Source organism: Falco peregrinus, chromosome 5 (genome assembly GCF_023634155.1).
Source record: "Falco peregrinus isolate bFalPer1 chromosome 5, bFalPer1.pri, whole genome shotgun sequence".
Taxonomy (NCBI): Eukaryota; Metazoa; Chordata; class Aves; order Falconiformes; family Falconidae; genus Falco; species Falco peregrinus.
In genome coordinates this window covers 57238041-57255356 of record NC_073725.1, presented here as the reverse complement: position 1 = coordinate 57255356, position 17316 = coordinate 57238041, and the positions used below count along the sequence as shown (strand labels likewise).

The 17316-nt window shown below is 39.4% G+C and overlaps 1 protein-coding gene across 2 annotated transcripts in view; it reads right to left on the bottom strand.

Moving 5' to 3' along the window:
* Positions 1–17316, bottom strand: part of PRKAG2 (protein kinase AMP-activated non-catalytic subunit gamma 2) — a 223515-nt gene that overhangs the window by 196399 nt on the left and 9800 nt on the right. The gene's annotated exons all lie outside the window — the stretch shown is intronic.

Sequence of the window (17316 nt, the reverse complement as noted above, 5' to 3'; positions counted from 1 at the left end):
GTGGTGTTCTCTTCCGTGCCCAGTGCAAACACTACACGACTGTTATACCGTGGGGCTGTGGAAGGAGCAAGAGAGGCAGTTGTGGCTGCAGGGAGATAGGTGCTTTATTAGTGTGTGCTCAGAACTAATATGGAAAATCCAACACAACCTCTACATGAAATTATACCCCTTGTAATCCTGGAAATGTGTAAAACACAGGCACGTGAAACAGCACTGGTCTTGCTTTTAGAGAAGTTAACCCACTGTCTAGTTTCTTCCAAAGGCCTGCAGGATCCATAGAGATCTTTTTTTTTCCTTCTTGAAGTAATCAAATCATAGACTTAAATCTATCACACACATCTTGCACTATGCACACTACTCTCCAGAAGTATTGATGTACTTGTCACTGCCCAAACAGATGGAAGAGCTAAATGACAAGAAAAATTAACCCACTTCTAGCAATAGTTACAAAGTCAGTAACTTTTCACCTTGATCATATCTCCCGAAAGAAGGATGCGGTACGCTTTAGAAGACCTCAATACAAAGATTATCAGGGTTGAGCAGTTTAGGTACCTCTGCAAGTGAAACTGTGGTTTCTGTGCTGATACTGAAAGACTTTTGCCAGCTGTAGTAGCAGAGCAAGCTAATTTCTTCAGATGATGGGGGGCTATTAGTTTAGGCCTCTTTGGCTGAACACACTGTATATGCTAATCAGAATTAACATGCTTGATTCAGACTCTATTTCTTTATTTGGCTCTAAATGTTCACAAAATCAGCAGGGATATTTTTTTTTTTAATCTTGCTGGAGATGGACATTTCCACACTAGACTTCTGCAATGATTGTAAACAGGAGACTGGTTTCAACATCATCAGAACTTAACCCTTTATGTAAAGAAGAGTGGCTGAATGATCTGAAGGGAAGGGAGATCACGGCAATGCAACAAGGACTGTGCAAAAAGGAGGAACTGAGCCTGAGAGCTACATTTCTGCTCAGCTCCCCGTTTTTAAACCTCTAAAGAAGACAAGGAAAAAGGCAGGGCTAGGGCAGGGAGTGGGGTGCAGAAAAAGGTCACTAACTTTGCAGAACTTCACACTTTATTGTTAAAGTCTGTATCTGTTCCTTAGTCCAAAATTATATACTAGCTTGCATATGACAAAATAAACAAGTCATAAGAAAAAAGCGTATACAAATGCTACAGGATTCCTTCCAACTCCCTCACCTCGTAGTTCAAGACAAATATACACTTCTCAATACTGGATTACTTCATTTTTGAACCAAAATGGCATCCAAAATTTGACATCTTTAGTCTTTTTTTCATTAACATGAAGAGTGAACAGGGACACAGTATGCATCCTAAAACAGAATCTTTCTCATTCACGTCACCAGGCTGCTGTGTGGAAGAAGCAGCAGACAATGCTGTGGGCTTCCAACATCCAACATCCCTCCAATTTGCTGCACATGCTGGATATGCATCAACTGCCTCTGTCATAGCTTTAATAGGGCATGTTTTCCAGGTATATGTGTATACAGGAAAAAGTAACAGAGTTTCTGAGTTTCCAGCTCTTGTCCTATGCACAGAAGTTGATTTTTAAGCTACTTCAGGATTTGTCTCAATCTTCAAACATCGATGGAGGGATTAAATTTTTCAAGGGTGTATATAATCCAGGCCCAGATTATCTGAGGGATAGATTGTCCCTGCCACACCTCTCCATGGCAGCAGCCAGGCAGGTTTGCTTTGGTTTTCCTCCAAGGAAGAATAAAGTAAAATAATAATAAAATAACAGTTTTTAAAAACAAAATAGTGAAATATCTAACAAGTTCCAGAGTGATTTGGGGTTAAAATCCAAATCCTAAGTCTTCCTTAAGTTTTAAGTTATACATCAAATGCAAAACTGCCAAAAACCTTGCATCACAACTAGCAAACACAGACACAGAAACAGCATTTCAAACCCTTGAAATGCAACTAATCTCATGAACAGACAAATTCTCCAAGCAGAGATGTTCTGGTTCATGACTTTTGTAATTCATAACGAGAAGTGATCCAACCTTGTGCAAAGTTTGCAATCTCCATTGGAGAGGACTTCTGCCAAGGTCTCATTTGAACATTCCCACCTTTTATATGATTTACTAGACTTGTTTACCATGTGTTATTTAACACGTTATTCTCACAAAATCCTTTTGCTATGCTGTTACAGCTGTCTGAACAAAACCAAAAGCCAGATCCAATGTTTAAACCTCCTTCTACCTCTAGCATATTTTTGCCAAGGGACTATCACTCAGTCCCTACAGTTCTACATCCACTAATTAAAGCGTGCATCTCATCTACACTGCAACACTAACCACGCAAAACCAATCAGCCATCTATCACACCCGCGAATTGAAATCTGTGAAGTATCATACCACCAATACAACCAGATATTACAGTGTCCTTTCAAAATAAGATGAATCTATCCCCCTCACAGAGGGGTTTCCTTTCATTTTTTGCTTAAACCTAACTGGAAGGAGCTGGAAAGCCTGGCCCTTTGTGAATACCAGTCCCTTGAATTCCTTGTCTGAGTTTGCAGCCTATGTATAGTTCTTGATTAATACTTACTTGACCATTTTGACTTTCTTTTGAGTTCTGCATATCTTACTGGGCACGGTTTCACTAATCTGGCAGTGATCCCTGTAAGTTAAATTTTGTATTTTTATACGCATTAACATGGATACTTTTTGAGACTGTGTTTTTATTTAAAAGTAAAAAAAAAAAAAAGTGCTGCGCACAAAATGACAACTTTCATACACATGTGAGCAGGGGCTATGGTTTGCAGCTGAATTATTGCATAGATTTGAACACACCACTCCAAGAAAAGATCTGTAATTGTTTAGTGGTTGGGCTGCTGGCAGAATTCCCTGCCTGAGGCTGTTTTTATAAATAGGCCTGAGGACAAACAAACAAGCTACTAATAACAAGTCAACTGTTCTGTTTTGAAGCAGCCCTACTTTGTGTCGTCCAGAACACGAGAAGCTCTGATGACAAATATAGCAAAACCCATGGCAAGAAGTAAGGGTAGATCATACCAGTAATCAGTGGCACTTCTATTTCTCTAAAATGCTAAATAAGTTCACTAAAATAAGCTTAATTTCAGGGAAATACCAAAATACACAAGGCTGTGTACAGCTGTGCTGTTTCACATCTGTTTCCACTATTACTAGGTAAAGTTCAGAAATCAGGTAAAATGGCCTAATAACAGACATCACCAACTCCAGAAAGCTTAGAGGAAGCTGGTCTTGCTTTTTCCACCAGTTCTTTTCACTATGTCCAACTCATAACTACATCAAAGGTCTGGACAATACTCAGGACATCCTGTTTGAACCTTAGGAAGTTTTCAGATTTGTCGGGAACACTAAGGTATCCCATCATAGCTTTTACTGGGAGCTTCTTCCATGGGTAATCCATTGGGTACTTAACTAAGAGCAAAAGCTAGGTTTTCTGCCAACTCTGTTTCAGTCTGTTCACCTAATTTCATCACACTGCAAATTTTTTTTTAATGTTTTGTGAAGGTGATTTAGGCTTCCCAGCTAAATACTTAAACCCATTTATTGGTCCTTCTTCGAGAAAGACACTCTGTCTTGGATATCTTTCTCTGGTAATTAATATACTTCTTTCTCTTTCAGGAAATAACTGCAGCATCAATAGAAGATATTTTTCACCTTTGGCCTTGGAAACTTATTTGTTACCAATCAATGGAAGCCAAGGGAGTTTATATGGGAACAACATACTCTAATACAGTAACCCTTCCAAGCAGTGCAGCTATAGTAAATTACTTTGTAGGAAGGTAAGGAAAATTAGGCCCCTTACCCTTCCAAATTTCTCTTCTGTTTCTGATGGGATCTTATCTGTTGTTACTTGGTGGATGATCTTCACCAGCCTCTATGGGCCCTGGCTTCCTCGATGTAGATAGCAGAACTTTGCTGCCTGCTGCCCATTTTCTCTGCTAAACTTCCTCTTGGAAAGGCTTATTTTTTCTTTCCACAAATGCCTTGGTTTTGTTTTGTTTTGTCTTTTGTGTCCTCCTTGGAGAGTGCACTTTGTCCCCACAACCCTCCTCAAAGACTTAGCAGCCCTCTTATCTCTTTCTTTATGTCATTCAGCATTAGCAGCTTAGTCTGCCAAAACAAATCCTCTTTTTTGCTGATAAGAAAAGCCACTTACACCCTTCCTGCCCCTTTGTTTTCTCCTCTGTTTTGGAGAGAGGACCCAGGCAGTTTTAACCCTACCTCATGTGATGATGCAGGCAAGAACAGAAGTCTAGTGGACCATACGCAATTGCTACCGAGGTGAGCACTTCGCTGATAATACCCAGAAACTATGGAGTCAGCATGGATTAAGGAAACAACGAAGCACTCAGCATTTATGGCAACACTGACACATTTCAGGGTATGTGCTGCAGCCCCAGGGGACGCAGCAGTAACATTGCTAGCATAGATGAAAAGACTCTAGGTAACAGCATAAAAAAATGCATTTTCCCAGAAGAAAATCCTCTTTGGTAGAACTCCCTTGGTCCTAATAGCAGCAGAGCAGAAAGAAGAGTTGGTAGGAATAATATAGTCAAGAGAGCAGCAACTAGGTTTTCTCCAGAATCACCAGCCACAAAGACACAGTTCCCTCGACACAGCAAATGCCATGCAGTCCTCCCAGACTGTGCCCTCATAAATCAGCTTCAGTGCCACGAGATGAATTTGTACCTGGTTGAATTTCAAATGCTCCACAGCCTGCAACAGAAAACTATCAGAGCGTTCAGCAAGGCATAACTTCTCAGACCTCCACAGGATAGTGGTGGGGTGAACAGACACCACAATGAACACCAGCATCCTCTCAAGGGGATCTAGATTGTCTGGTGAGCTAAAGGTAATGCCAGGTCAGGGGCCACGCAGTACCTGCTCTCTGGATAAATGGACTAATACAGGGCTGTTAATCCACCAACTTTTTCAGAAGCACTACATCCATAGGAAAAGAAAAAAAAACCAACCTTACTAAAGCATAAGCATTACCAAATACATGACTTAAACATTTGACTACCTTAGCTTACATACATGCAATCAGCTTTGTTCTTGAAATCTTGCTGCTTCTCAGCAGGTATCTAAGCACAAGAAAACCTTCAGAGCACCTACTTACACAAGAAGGGGGGGAAAATGACATTCTTTTTCAGCTTTAATGAAACCAGTTGTTCCTGCAAGTTTCTGCCATCCTGCTATACCACAGCTGCTCCAGCCCCACCGTCAGCTTTAGCCAACTGTAAGTCATCAGTTTTCAGCATACAATGCAGCTGAAAGCCAATTCGGCTGGTAATGCTGCTGGAAGGGAATCATTATTTGTTCAGATCTTGTATTATCCTTTCATTTCCCTTGAATATCACCATTGAAAAAGGACAACTCACATCCTTCAGAGACCAGAGAAAACAGATAGCAATAAGAAATTTTTTAGAATAAATTGATAGGACAGGAAAGCAGGGAATAAGGAAAGTTTGTAAAATGTAGCAGAAATAAAAAGGAAACAAAGCTTTAAAAATTATTCCAAGCATTATCAGCCTCTCAAATCAGCTGGAGAAGACCCTGCAGCAGAACCTGAGCAACTTCTACTTCAAATGAGCTCAGCTTCTTTCAAGAACTACATACACTGTCAATAAAAGTGTGAAAAGCCGGTTACCCTAAACAGAGTAAAACCAAAGTATGAGCACACTTAGCTCCAAAGGTCATGTTGTTTTAGCCAAACCACCAAACATCCACCCCACCCACCTGCCCTAATTACTTTCTACTGTAAATTTAAAGCTCTAGACAGCTACTACTGCTGCAAAGATGACAGGAGCAGCCCTAACTAAATGTGTTTAATACTGTCTTAACAGTGTGGCCAGGCAATTAGTTTGTCTTCCTGCACAAAAATGATCTATTTTCATACATAGTTCTGCAACAAGACATCTATAGGCTATATAATCTATAGCAAATGCTATACAAATACTCAGCAAACATAACTCCTGTTTTAGTGGGCTGTAATTCAACAAACTTTGACAGATGTTCCCCTCAGATGTATATTTTTTCAGGCTAAGTTTTAGCTAAAATCAGGATAAAACCAGCAGATTTAGAAAAAGAAATTCTTTATCAAGTTTAAAAAAATTGACTCAAAAAGATCACTGTCACTATGACTGTGAAATCTGGAAGCGTCTCACGGAGTAACACAGGTCTGTCTTGTGCCATCCTGTGAGACTGCCCAACTCTGGCCTACTGATAAGCCAGACAGCTGTGGGAGAGAACTCTCAATTTCTTAGTAAATTCCTCCAAGATTTAGTTTGTACACAGCAAACCCTCCGTTACCCCCCGTACATCCTCTTGCTGTTTCTCTTTACCACATTGGGCCACTCAAGTGCCAGCTATCAGAGCTGAGAGTAAGGAGGAGTCTCTTGTGCTGCTGGCATCCCAGGCAGCATGGAGGACAACAAGGAATTTCAAGTCCATAGTGCAATGAGAAGCAATAATCTTTCCATGAAACAATTTACTGAAACCTAGGTAAACCACGTCAACATGTTTTAGCTAAGCCAGACACTTTGGTGATGATACCAAGCTACTGAGCTCACTCCATAATAGAAGCACCAGAATATCTCACAGGAAGGACTGGATAACATCAAGGAGTGTAAGAACATAAATCAGGTTAATTTAATCAATTTAATGTAATGAATTATGTTTAATCCCAAAATTACATACTTATGGACTAAAATTCTGTCTAAAACCTGAACATTCAACAGCTGGATGGAGACAAACTAAAGTGTACCTGTCTTAAAAGGTTAACTAGGAGCTATCACTATAGTGCTGCTATGGATAGAGCATGTGTGATTAGAGCATGCATCAGGAAGCCTCCAAAGCAGATAAAAAGCTTTAATACCATATATATTTATATATGTAAGCATTGTAAAAACTCATCTGGAATTATGTGTACAGTTCTGTTCATCTGCTCAGGAAAGGTTAATTCAGCTCGAAATAGGTACACCAAAAGACTATTTTGATGATGAAAGGAACACAGAGCCTCTCTTGTGGGAGGTGACTTTTAAAAGAGCGTGGCTTGTTTAGTTTCACAGTTGACAGCTGAGAGTGTATGCAATCCTTCTCCAAAGTTACATAAGGAGGATAAACACCAACATGGGAGAAGGGAGATAAAGTATACTTTGTGGGTGCAATTAGAAAAAAGAAACTGATAAATTTGGGTGAGAAATTAGGCAGCAAAAAGCGTGACATTCTGGAGAGAAGCTCTAATGAGAACAAGTAACATTGCTACTTTTCAGACTGATTAGGTTTATTACAGGGAAGGTATGATGGGGCTGCCTACAAGATTTTCCTACGGGGCAGGAAATGGAAATAAATGGCAGGTTAAAGAAGGCTCCTTCTTGCTTTATGCATCTTCTAGAGCAAGAAGGGAAAGGAATAATAATAATATCTACCATTTTTTTCTAGGCTCAGTAAGTTCCGCTCCTATAGTGGAGACCCAATAGCTGAGAGATCTGCAGAACAGAAACAATTTAGATGTCTAATGACTGGAAGATCAGGAAAGGCTGCAGACATCTGGAAAGGAGTCATTCTGTGTATAATGTGAGGGTCAACATCAAAATATACTATGATTCAGAAAGAGTAATTCTGACCTGTTTTCCAAATTTGGAAAGAGACAGGTACATAACATGTGGCTGTGTGTCAGAAAGCAACACTTTCAGTCTTCAGAGTATGCCAACCATATTCTTTTGCTAAAAATGTATCAAAACATATTAAACTTGTCATAAGATGTCCTTGTTCCCTAATGCCACGCTTCTGGTGCTTATTAAAAACCTCACATCAAATGTGCTGCAAGGATTATATGCAAAAATACACATGGAAATATGGGTGCATGCAAGAACCCCCCTGTACATGTACACATGACAAACATAGGATACTACTCATAAAAATGTATCTCCTGCTTATACAAGAGTCTCAAATGTCCCAAGATTTGATGAAGAGCTGTGTAATGACTCCAAAAAGGAATCAAGACGATCCTACGTATGTAAACTAACCAACAAGCAGAAATTATCTCCGTAACCTACTGAATAACCTGGAAAAGCAAGCAAGCAAGCAAACACTATTTCTGTGAATCTGAAAGAAACTTCTTTTTAATAGATTTGAAAAAGAAGCTCAGAAAGAGGAAGGAAATGATTTAAAAGTGAAATTAGAAGTAAACCATGACATAGAAAGGAAAAAACCAACCCACCAAACCTTTCTGATACTGGATAGGAAAAGGAGCAGAAATATACATCATTGGTATTTCAAGCATTTGACCAGCCACCAATATGGTCCCTACTTTCACCTGTCTCAGCCATGTGGAAAACTACTTTTATCACATCTAGAGAAAAACCAGTCCTCACTGGGAGAATGCTGAACTGATTCGTCACCGTCTTTCCAGGTTCAAACCAAAGTTCCCACGGTGAGAGCGTCCTTCACAGCATACGCTCTTCCTCAGCTCTCCCCAGGGCTTAGGGAACAGACGGCTCTCCAGAGGCATCAGCTGCTGGAACTTTGGGAGTCTGGTGACCTGTCTTTTAAAATAGTGGGAGTAACTTCCGTTGCTCCCTCAGCAGTGCTTTTATGGAGCCAAAAGCATGCCAAAACACTGCTTGCCCTTGCATACAACTTGAGTAACAAAAGAGCAGCTGTACTCAGTTTAATGCAAGGCTATACTTTCCCACCCCTTATTTAACACTGGCTTATTTCCATCAGCCGTAACAACAATGAATGGCAGAAAGGGGATGTTTTATGGGGAGCCATAGGCTCATAGTGCTATCTGATTCTGCCTCAACTGGGTCAAACTGACTTCATCCACAACCAAAGGCAGTAAATCCATTGACACAGAACTCTGGCAACAGGCCTCATCACTCCTGAGGCCAAAGGAAGCCTCATTATAGTTGAAAGGAGATTGTAGCAAGGTGGGTGCTGGTCTCTTTTCTCAAGCAGCAAGTGACAGGATGAGAGGAAATGGCCTCAAGTTGCACCAGGGGAGGTTTACATTGGATATTAGGAAAAATTCCTTCACCGAAAGGGTTATCAAGTACTGGAACAGGCTGCCCAGGGAGGTGATTGAGTCACCATCCCTGGAGGCATTTAAAAGATGCATACATGTGGTGCTTGGGGACATGGTTTAGTGGTGGGCTTGGCGGTGTTAGGTTTACAGTTGGACTCGATGATCTTAAGGTCTTTTCCAACCTAAAAGATTCTATGATGCTATGTTCTTATATATGAAAAGCTCCATACAGAGTCACTGTAGAATCAGGAGCAGAGTTGGCCAAGACATCTAGTAGTGCAGAATTACCTAGAACAGTTTGGCTTTAAGCATGATGGGTTTTTTTAGCTTACATATAAGACAAGGGAACCATTGAGCTCTACTTTACAGACTGCTACAGACTTGGGCAAGTTACTTGTGGGTTTGGGGTTTTTTTTGCTTTCCAAGCTTTAAATCAGAAATAATTATACTTCCAGGGCAACATGTGTATTATTAACTCAAACATTTCTACTAAACATTTTGAAATTTGCAGAAGGAAGGAGATGGAGGAGGGCAGTGCATTAGGGTAATTATGTTATGTTGGCTCTCTCACCAGGCTTTCTTTTGAGGAGAGTTTTAAAACAAATACTTGGATCAAATACCCCATCAATAAAAACCTGGATATCCTCCAAGGGTCCACTTCTTTGGTAAGTTCAAATAAAGCAAGTCTCCCTGTGTTTCAGGTGTAAGTGAAAACTTGAGTGCACAAAAGGTTGATACTAGAAGGTACACCTGTCTAATAAGAGCTACAATCTACAGAGGATAAACTGAATAGTGTATAGATAACAAGATGAGACTGGGGGATATTGGGATCCTGCATGTACCTAAGAATCAACAGTCTGATGATTGGTGATATTTTACATTTCAGATTTAAAGTCCTTAGGGCATTGGTATTACTTGGTTTACTAGGAACCCTTCCAAACCAGAGCCAGTGCAGGCAGTTAAAGCGCTACAGAGGAACTTGAGTTTATATGGAATGAACAAAAACATGTTTTTCTCTAGACATAGAGAAGTAAACCACTTGTGCCCATTCAAGATCTCATGACACTTTCCATTAGAAAATGAATTTTGACTCCAAGCTCTGTTCAGCACATTATGTTTTTTGGCAAAGTCCTCCCTATCAGATATTCCAGGTTAAGTAATTTTCTTGAATTCCTGCACAAATTTTCCTAGTACTGCTAAGCACCAGTGAAACACCTAGTGATCTCTGTCCCACAGCTATCTATATGTCAGTGATACATGGCAAAACATAATTTCTAAAGTACTTCAGAGCTTCTCATATGAGGTTTGTATCAGTTCCAGAGTTTACTCTACATACTCTGTACCCAGCCAAAGTAACTAACTGCCAGAAGGTCAGTGGAGCAAGCGCTTGGTTTGGGCTACATGCTCCCTCCAAGAGCAAAACCATCAGGGTGTTAGGGTCAAGACTGCCATGTTTCATACTTCAGGGACATTCTCTTCCTCTACAGCCCTGACACATGGAAGAGGAAGCACAGCTGGATCCAAGATAAAGCAAGCTTGCGGTTAGGAGGTTACACTGTTGCTTGCAGTCTGCCTAGACTTCGCTTTAACCACCAAACCAACTGTGTATTTTTGGACTGGTGAGGAAATGGGACATTCATGACCTGATTCAGAAACGAAAGTTTTAGATGAATCTGTTAATGAATTACCAGAAATAGCTGAGTTTATGTTTCACTGAATTTCTATGGACAGCTTAATGAACACATATACTTGGAAAAGACTTAACCAAGATGAACATTCATACTCGCTGTGCTTTGAAGTTATATATAAAACACACGAATATGTTGCAGTAGTTGCAGTTGCTTTACATGTAATTTCCCAATGATAAAAAGTCAAGAGCAAGAAAATGTTAAGGCTACTGCCAGAACATATAATTAAATTTCCTTCCCAAAATTATAACCTCCTGTGCAGCCCAGCCAATGTGCCAGACCAAGAACACCAGCTCCAGCCACTGGAGGTAAGTCCTGTCCCTCCATTGGTATCACAGATCCTTCTCTGAGCAGTTCTGTAAAATGACACACAGTTAGACTACTGGACAGCAGTGCTGAAAAGCCTGAATGACAGAATATCCTAGAAAGAAAAAGAGGAACTTCTTCAGGCCTATTTTTAATTAATTACCAGATGGAAATGAACCTTTCTTGGAACTTCTGGAAGCTTCTTGGAGAAGTCAAGCTTTCCTCAGAACTCGCCTTGTATGCAAACCAGGATAGAAAAAAGAAGTTTTTTTCCTATTAAATAGATTGTGATAAATTCTGACACGATGGTCAGAAAAGAAAACATTACATTACCGTGATGAGTCCAACAAAAAAAGTCTAGCCAAGTGTATGTACTACACATTAAAAACCTCATATATTATGCAAACATACATAAAACAGTTCAAATTTACAAATCCTCAGCCTGTGCACAAATACATACTTTATTTATATGACTGTTATAAATCCATGTAAAGTACAGGACTTAGCCTTATAACTGCCTCTTGATCTCATATAGTTACCAGGCCTCTATTTAAACAAAATACAGTCTGTCAGAATTCTGTTTGGCCTTTTTGTATTTTGTCTCTACTAGGGGGATGTGAAAAAGAAAGGCTGAACATATTTATTCTGGTCTGGGCACTTTGCCAATACTCACAGAGATATTTTAGGTTTTCTGGCTCGCAGTGAGTTCAACCTCTTACCTGCCTCCCCATTTAGACCACTGGAAGAAACCACAGCTACAGAATTACAGTTGTAACACAATCAGAATAGCTGAGAGGGTGAATCATAGCATTAGCCATATATTACCACTATAACCGTGGTTTCACACTCCCATCTCCATTGCAGATCTCTTGTATCAGGCATTCTGCACAGTCCTGTTGAATGTGCTAAGATTTGTGGTAAGCAGTACTGAAAAAATTGTTGAGAAAGCTCTCAGCAGAACACCCTGAAGAAACTTATATGTTTGTCACATTGAACTATTGCAAAATTGAAAAAAACCCCACTGATATTTTGGTATCCATTGATGAGGTATTTACCACTACTCCATACTTCTCTCATGTATACTTTATACACTCACAAGCTTCATGTGGTTCCTTCTCCCAACCCTCTAACCTGCAGAGAGCCATAATGAAATCTTAACATTTTCACCTCATGCAGAAATAGTGCCTCCATCTCAAACCCCACTGATGACAGCAGTTTCAGTGACAACAGGGAAAATACTTCCCCTAAGGCAAGTAATACCAGAATCATACTCAGTATATTTAGTGGTGATCAGCTCATACATGGAAATCTTGGTCCAGCAGGGTCAGCCATTCCCTGATCTGCACCAAACAGGTCACTTAAGCAAAAAAAAGAAAACTATTTAAGTCCCCTAAAATGCTAACCGTGGGTGTCCCCCTTGTGGCTCCCATTAGCATTCAGGATCACAGGCTTACAAAAATAGCAACACATAATCAAGAGAAATCTGATGTGAAAACTGGAAGACTAGGAAGAAGACTGAGAAACTAAGACCTTTTGGCAACGTGCTCAAAATTAGTCTTAGTCAGCAAAGATGTTAAGGAGATCACTGTGAAATGAAGTTCCCAGCCCAGTGCCAGGAAGTCAGATTTCCACACTACAGTGATGAATATCTTCAGTGGTAATTGCTGCAAGGCCAATCCTGCCTGTCAAAATAGAAGCACCACAACGGACTGTTGTGAAGAATTTCATATGATGAACTTAATTTGCACTCTGAGCCATCATCAGCCTTCAGGGTTCTCCTCGTGATAACTTTCATATCACTGAATTTACATAATTTTAACTAAAAAGAGATAAATCTAACTCCTTGGATAAACCATCCATTTCTGCATTCTCACTTTTCTGCAATGCTATCAGCAATCATATTTCTACCAGCAAGTAGTTTTCCATCTTACTTAACTTTATTATCCTTTTCCATTTAAAACATACTCTGCAATAATCAAACTGCTTCTCAAGTTCAATCAGCCCTGGTAGGAACAAGTATCTTTCTTGGAGAAAAAGCAAGTGCATTGTCATAATCAAGTTACTAATGATAGGTCCATTATATAATCAACAAATTTGTGTTTCTGCTGGCCATTTTCTTTCCTTTTGCCTCCATAATAGTTTTTGGTTCAGTTAGACATTTTCAACTCATTTAATAAATGGATAAAGTAAGCATTTGGATTTTTACCAAATGTGTTGCATTGTGCTGATTACTAACTGCAGCTGTTGCATTTCACTGCAGAAATACTTACTTTTCAGCATGGTCATCTTTCAGGCATAGATGAACATGCAAGTGCCCTGTGTGTCACTCGTATCATTCCCAGTATTTAGGCAATACCAAATAACTAGAACCAAAACTTAACTTATAGTTTTTTAACTATAGTTTTTTAACTATAGTTTTTTAACTTTAACTGAACTCAGCAGTAATTTGCACATTTTCATATATTATTATATATATATAATATATACATATATATGTATTTGTATTTTATATATATATAAAGTACCTATCACTATATTGATAAACATTCTTTGAAACCACTCTTGGCGGCAGAGGTAAGAACAGGAGCCAGTCTGTTAGTACCTCAGCACTCCTGTTTCCAACCAATTAAAAAAAAAAAAATAATCCACAAGACACTGTTGCCAGGCTGCCTGGCTGGTGTTTAATATTGCTACTTCATCAGGGTTGGAGGGAGACCTATTGTGAACAGCAACAGTTTGCACTGTGACTTCTCCAACAGTGCAAGTGTTGCAGAAGGGCAGCGGGACATGAAGGCTCAGACCCATTACCAGTCGAAATGTCTCTTCCTGTTACAATTCATGGTTGCTGAAGTCCACATGCTCAATAGCCAAGAAAGCCTCTAAGCTTTACCTCTAGGTAAATAAATTTAAAAAGTAACTTTTTAAAATTATCTGGCAGGGGCAGACTAAAGCAGAGGATTCCTGTTGTGGGAGTTCTCCTGTGCAACATGTACATTCCCAATGAACAAGCCCAGGCGTATTTGTTTTTACACAGTCGTTTCCACACCAAGACACATTTCCATTCCCCCTCCCTCCTTCTGCTTTTGTATTCTGTCGTCCACATCAACAATTAGTGGAAGTGCCTGGCTGTGCCTGCTCACATTGTTCCCAGACTTTTCTCTCCCCCAGTGAGCTCTGAAGACCATGCATTATTTGACATGACATGACTTGGAGGCCTTCTACAGCAACTGCCTTCTATGCAGGGAAGCAGACAGAGACAAGGAAGAAGAAAGTTAGTCCTGGTTACGACTATCTGAGATAATAGGACTCAAATAAATATACATTAATCTCTTAGCACAATACCCCAGGTGATCAGACTTTAAATTACTTAGTCTTGTAAACAAACAAACAAAAAAAACCCCAAAACCAAACCCCACCAAAATAAAAATGGCCTAAAGGTCAAGATACAAAGTCAGCCCGTTGTTCTGTTTGCTTTGTGACATTAAAACACAGGATACGAAATCAAAACCAATCTTATTACAGCTAGAAACTAAATCCAGATGTTTTAACATCAGGCAGAAGCATATTCATAATGTGGTTTTTTTTCCTGAATTAATTGTCTACTGCATTTTCCATCGCAGTTAATTTCTCTGCAACATGAGCAATTTGCCAGCTTGTACATACACACTGAATGTATTCAGCTTATAGTAAACAGCTGTACACAGGGCTGTTTCCCCTCACACACACAGGCTTTGCACTTGTGTCTTTACATGTTTTTTAAATTAACCTAGTCAAGTGCACAGAACATTCAAAACCATAAAACATAATCAAAGGTACCTATTGCTCTCTGCAATTGAACTCTTAGAAATATCTTCTCTGAAAATGGATGTTCCCTTAGAGTGTATACTTAATATTTCCTCTCATTTTGTTGCTAAAGTCCAGAGAAATTAGATTTTGCTGTTCCTTCATGAGAAGGTGATCCCCCGACATATGTCCCCAGATGTTCAGCCTGTGTGTTCCAACTCTCATCCATTAAACTGCCATTGATATTACTAACCTTCGCTTTTACATGCGTGCCTCTTCCTCAGTTACTTCAACCCAAGTACAGTCAAGGCTAAAAGCTTGTTTTACAGCTGATACGTATAGTGAAAATTCAAAGACTAAGTTGGTTAACCCACCTCACGACCTGAGGAGCTAGCTCCTCTGTGTCCTCCCATTTCTCTCCAGTGAGTTCAACAAGCAGCAGCTCACAAAGCAATATTGACAGTGCCTTGCAGAACTCAAAATACCTTTAAACTCAAATATCTTTGCTTCATAAACACGCTGAAAAAAAGTATATGCAGATTATGGCAGTAAAACATATTTTTCCTTTGAAAACAGTCATATTTGAAAGTAAATTTGAAATAACGATCCACAGTGAGTCTAAACACATTAAATGCCTACAGTAGTTCACAAAACTTTAAAAGTTTAGCCAAGTAAAAAATATATAAATCAAAAATCCTCTCAAATTTTAAATGATTGCATCTTTTTCTCAAGTTACATTTAAAAGTTGAAAAGAAAAGGAATTTCCTTTTGAATTCTTTATCGTATATAATACTTAGTCACTCTCAGTCCAATGTAAGGTTGTACATAGACTTTATCATGTCTCACAACGGATTGCACTGCACAAAGTATCAGTATTAGTTTCAGTCTTTATCATCAAGAGAACAGCTGCTATTTATGTCTTCCCAAATTAGTTCCTAGTATTACTTTCAATCTCTGTTTCATCAAAAACAAGCATCTGGCTTGGGGGTTTTTGGTTGGTTGTTGGGTTTTTTTCCATTTTAGCAATCGGTGAAAGAGAATGTTATTGGGAGTGGACAAGTAGGAAAATCAGTTTCTGGTTCATAATACAGGTATAAATAGCAGAGAGGGAAGATGGCATCTTGAAAGCTTGAAAGACGTAAAGCTTGATTTTCAAATGTATTTAAGGACATCCTGATGCTAAATTAATAGGATCTTCAAATACTGCAAAGGGATCTAATGTGCCTAAATTCTTTTTAAAATCCCATCCTACTGAACTACTAGGCTTCTTAGCATCTTTTTTCCTCAAGAATTAATCTTGTGAATGGCATTTCAAGCCAACTTGAGTCATCTGTTGGTCTCTGATTTCTGGATCTCGGATTATAGACAGATGGACATCAAAAGGGAATGAGTTACCAAGGCTTACCAAGTTACCACTCATTTTATCTGACAATGAATACCATGAAAATAAAATCTGGTGGCTAACTAAGAAGGCACGGTAAGGTAGTGTATTTTATTCAGCATTACGGTGGGATGGGAGGATGCATATAGTCTGTTAATAAAGCCAACGGGTGAATAGCAGCTTGCTCTGCCTTGGTAACTATTGGTTGAGGTGCATAGGCCAGCTGATAAATACTGGGTGAAAAACATTTTTGTCTTACTAAGTAATGGAGACTAGCTCGCTATTGTACATGGGTAAGTAAGGCATTTTTCCTCTTTTATTGACTTCAGTGTTTTACAGCTGAAAATCAAAAGAGTTCATTTAACAGTGACTTTTGCATGCCAGCTGATGATGCCTCCACAGGTCTGCCACAGTGAAAGGAGCCAGAACTCTGAAGTACACAATACAGAAAAAATAATTGAAGTAATTGCAGTTTTTGCATTACTGGTATTGCTTTATAAAGAAGAATGCTGGCATGTACCCTCCTGCCTCTGCATAGCTTAGAGCATGTACAGTCATTCTCAAAAACATAAAAAATATAAGGAAAATGTATAATTAATTGTCACCCAACTAAAAGAAGTCTATTAAATTAGTATTTACCTTTAACACCAACTAGCTAAATAAAAGGGTAAAGGAACAGCTGAATAACATCTTCTACCTCCCATTCATTTCAGGCTATAAATCTTATGGTTATGAATAATGTTGGCTCAACTTCTCAGATGGCAGAAGCTCTCCATTTTCCCATAAAACTGTAGAGTTGATCTAGCATTAGCGGAAGGAGTATCCAAGAAGATAGTGTTTGAGACCATGCTAGTAGTCTCTCTCCTGCACTAGCTAGCAGCAGTACCGGGGAATGCCCAGCTCCAAAAACTGGAAAGACAAGTCAGTGGAGTGCTGGAATGGAGACAGGATGCCTGCAAACTCTTTGGAGGGTGCTGTAAGATGAACATGGCTGGTAAAGTGCTATTTCAGATGTCTGAAACCCCATCTGCTTTAGTTTATACATGACAACATGCTAAATGGCTGTAGATGCCTTGTTTCAAGAACCCTACAACTGATGTGCCATCAG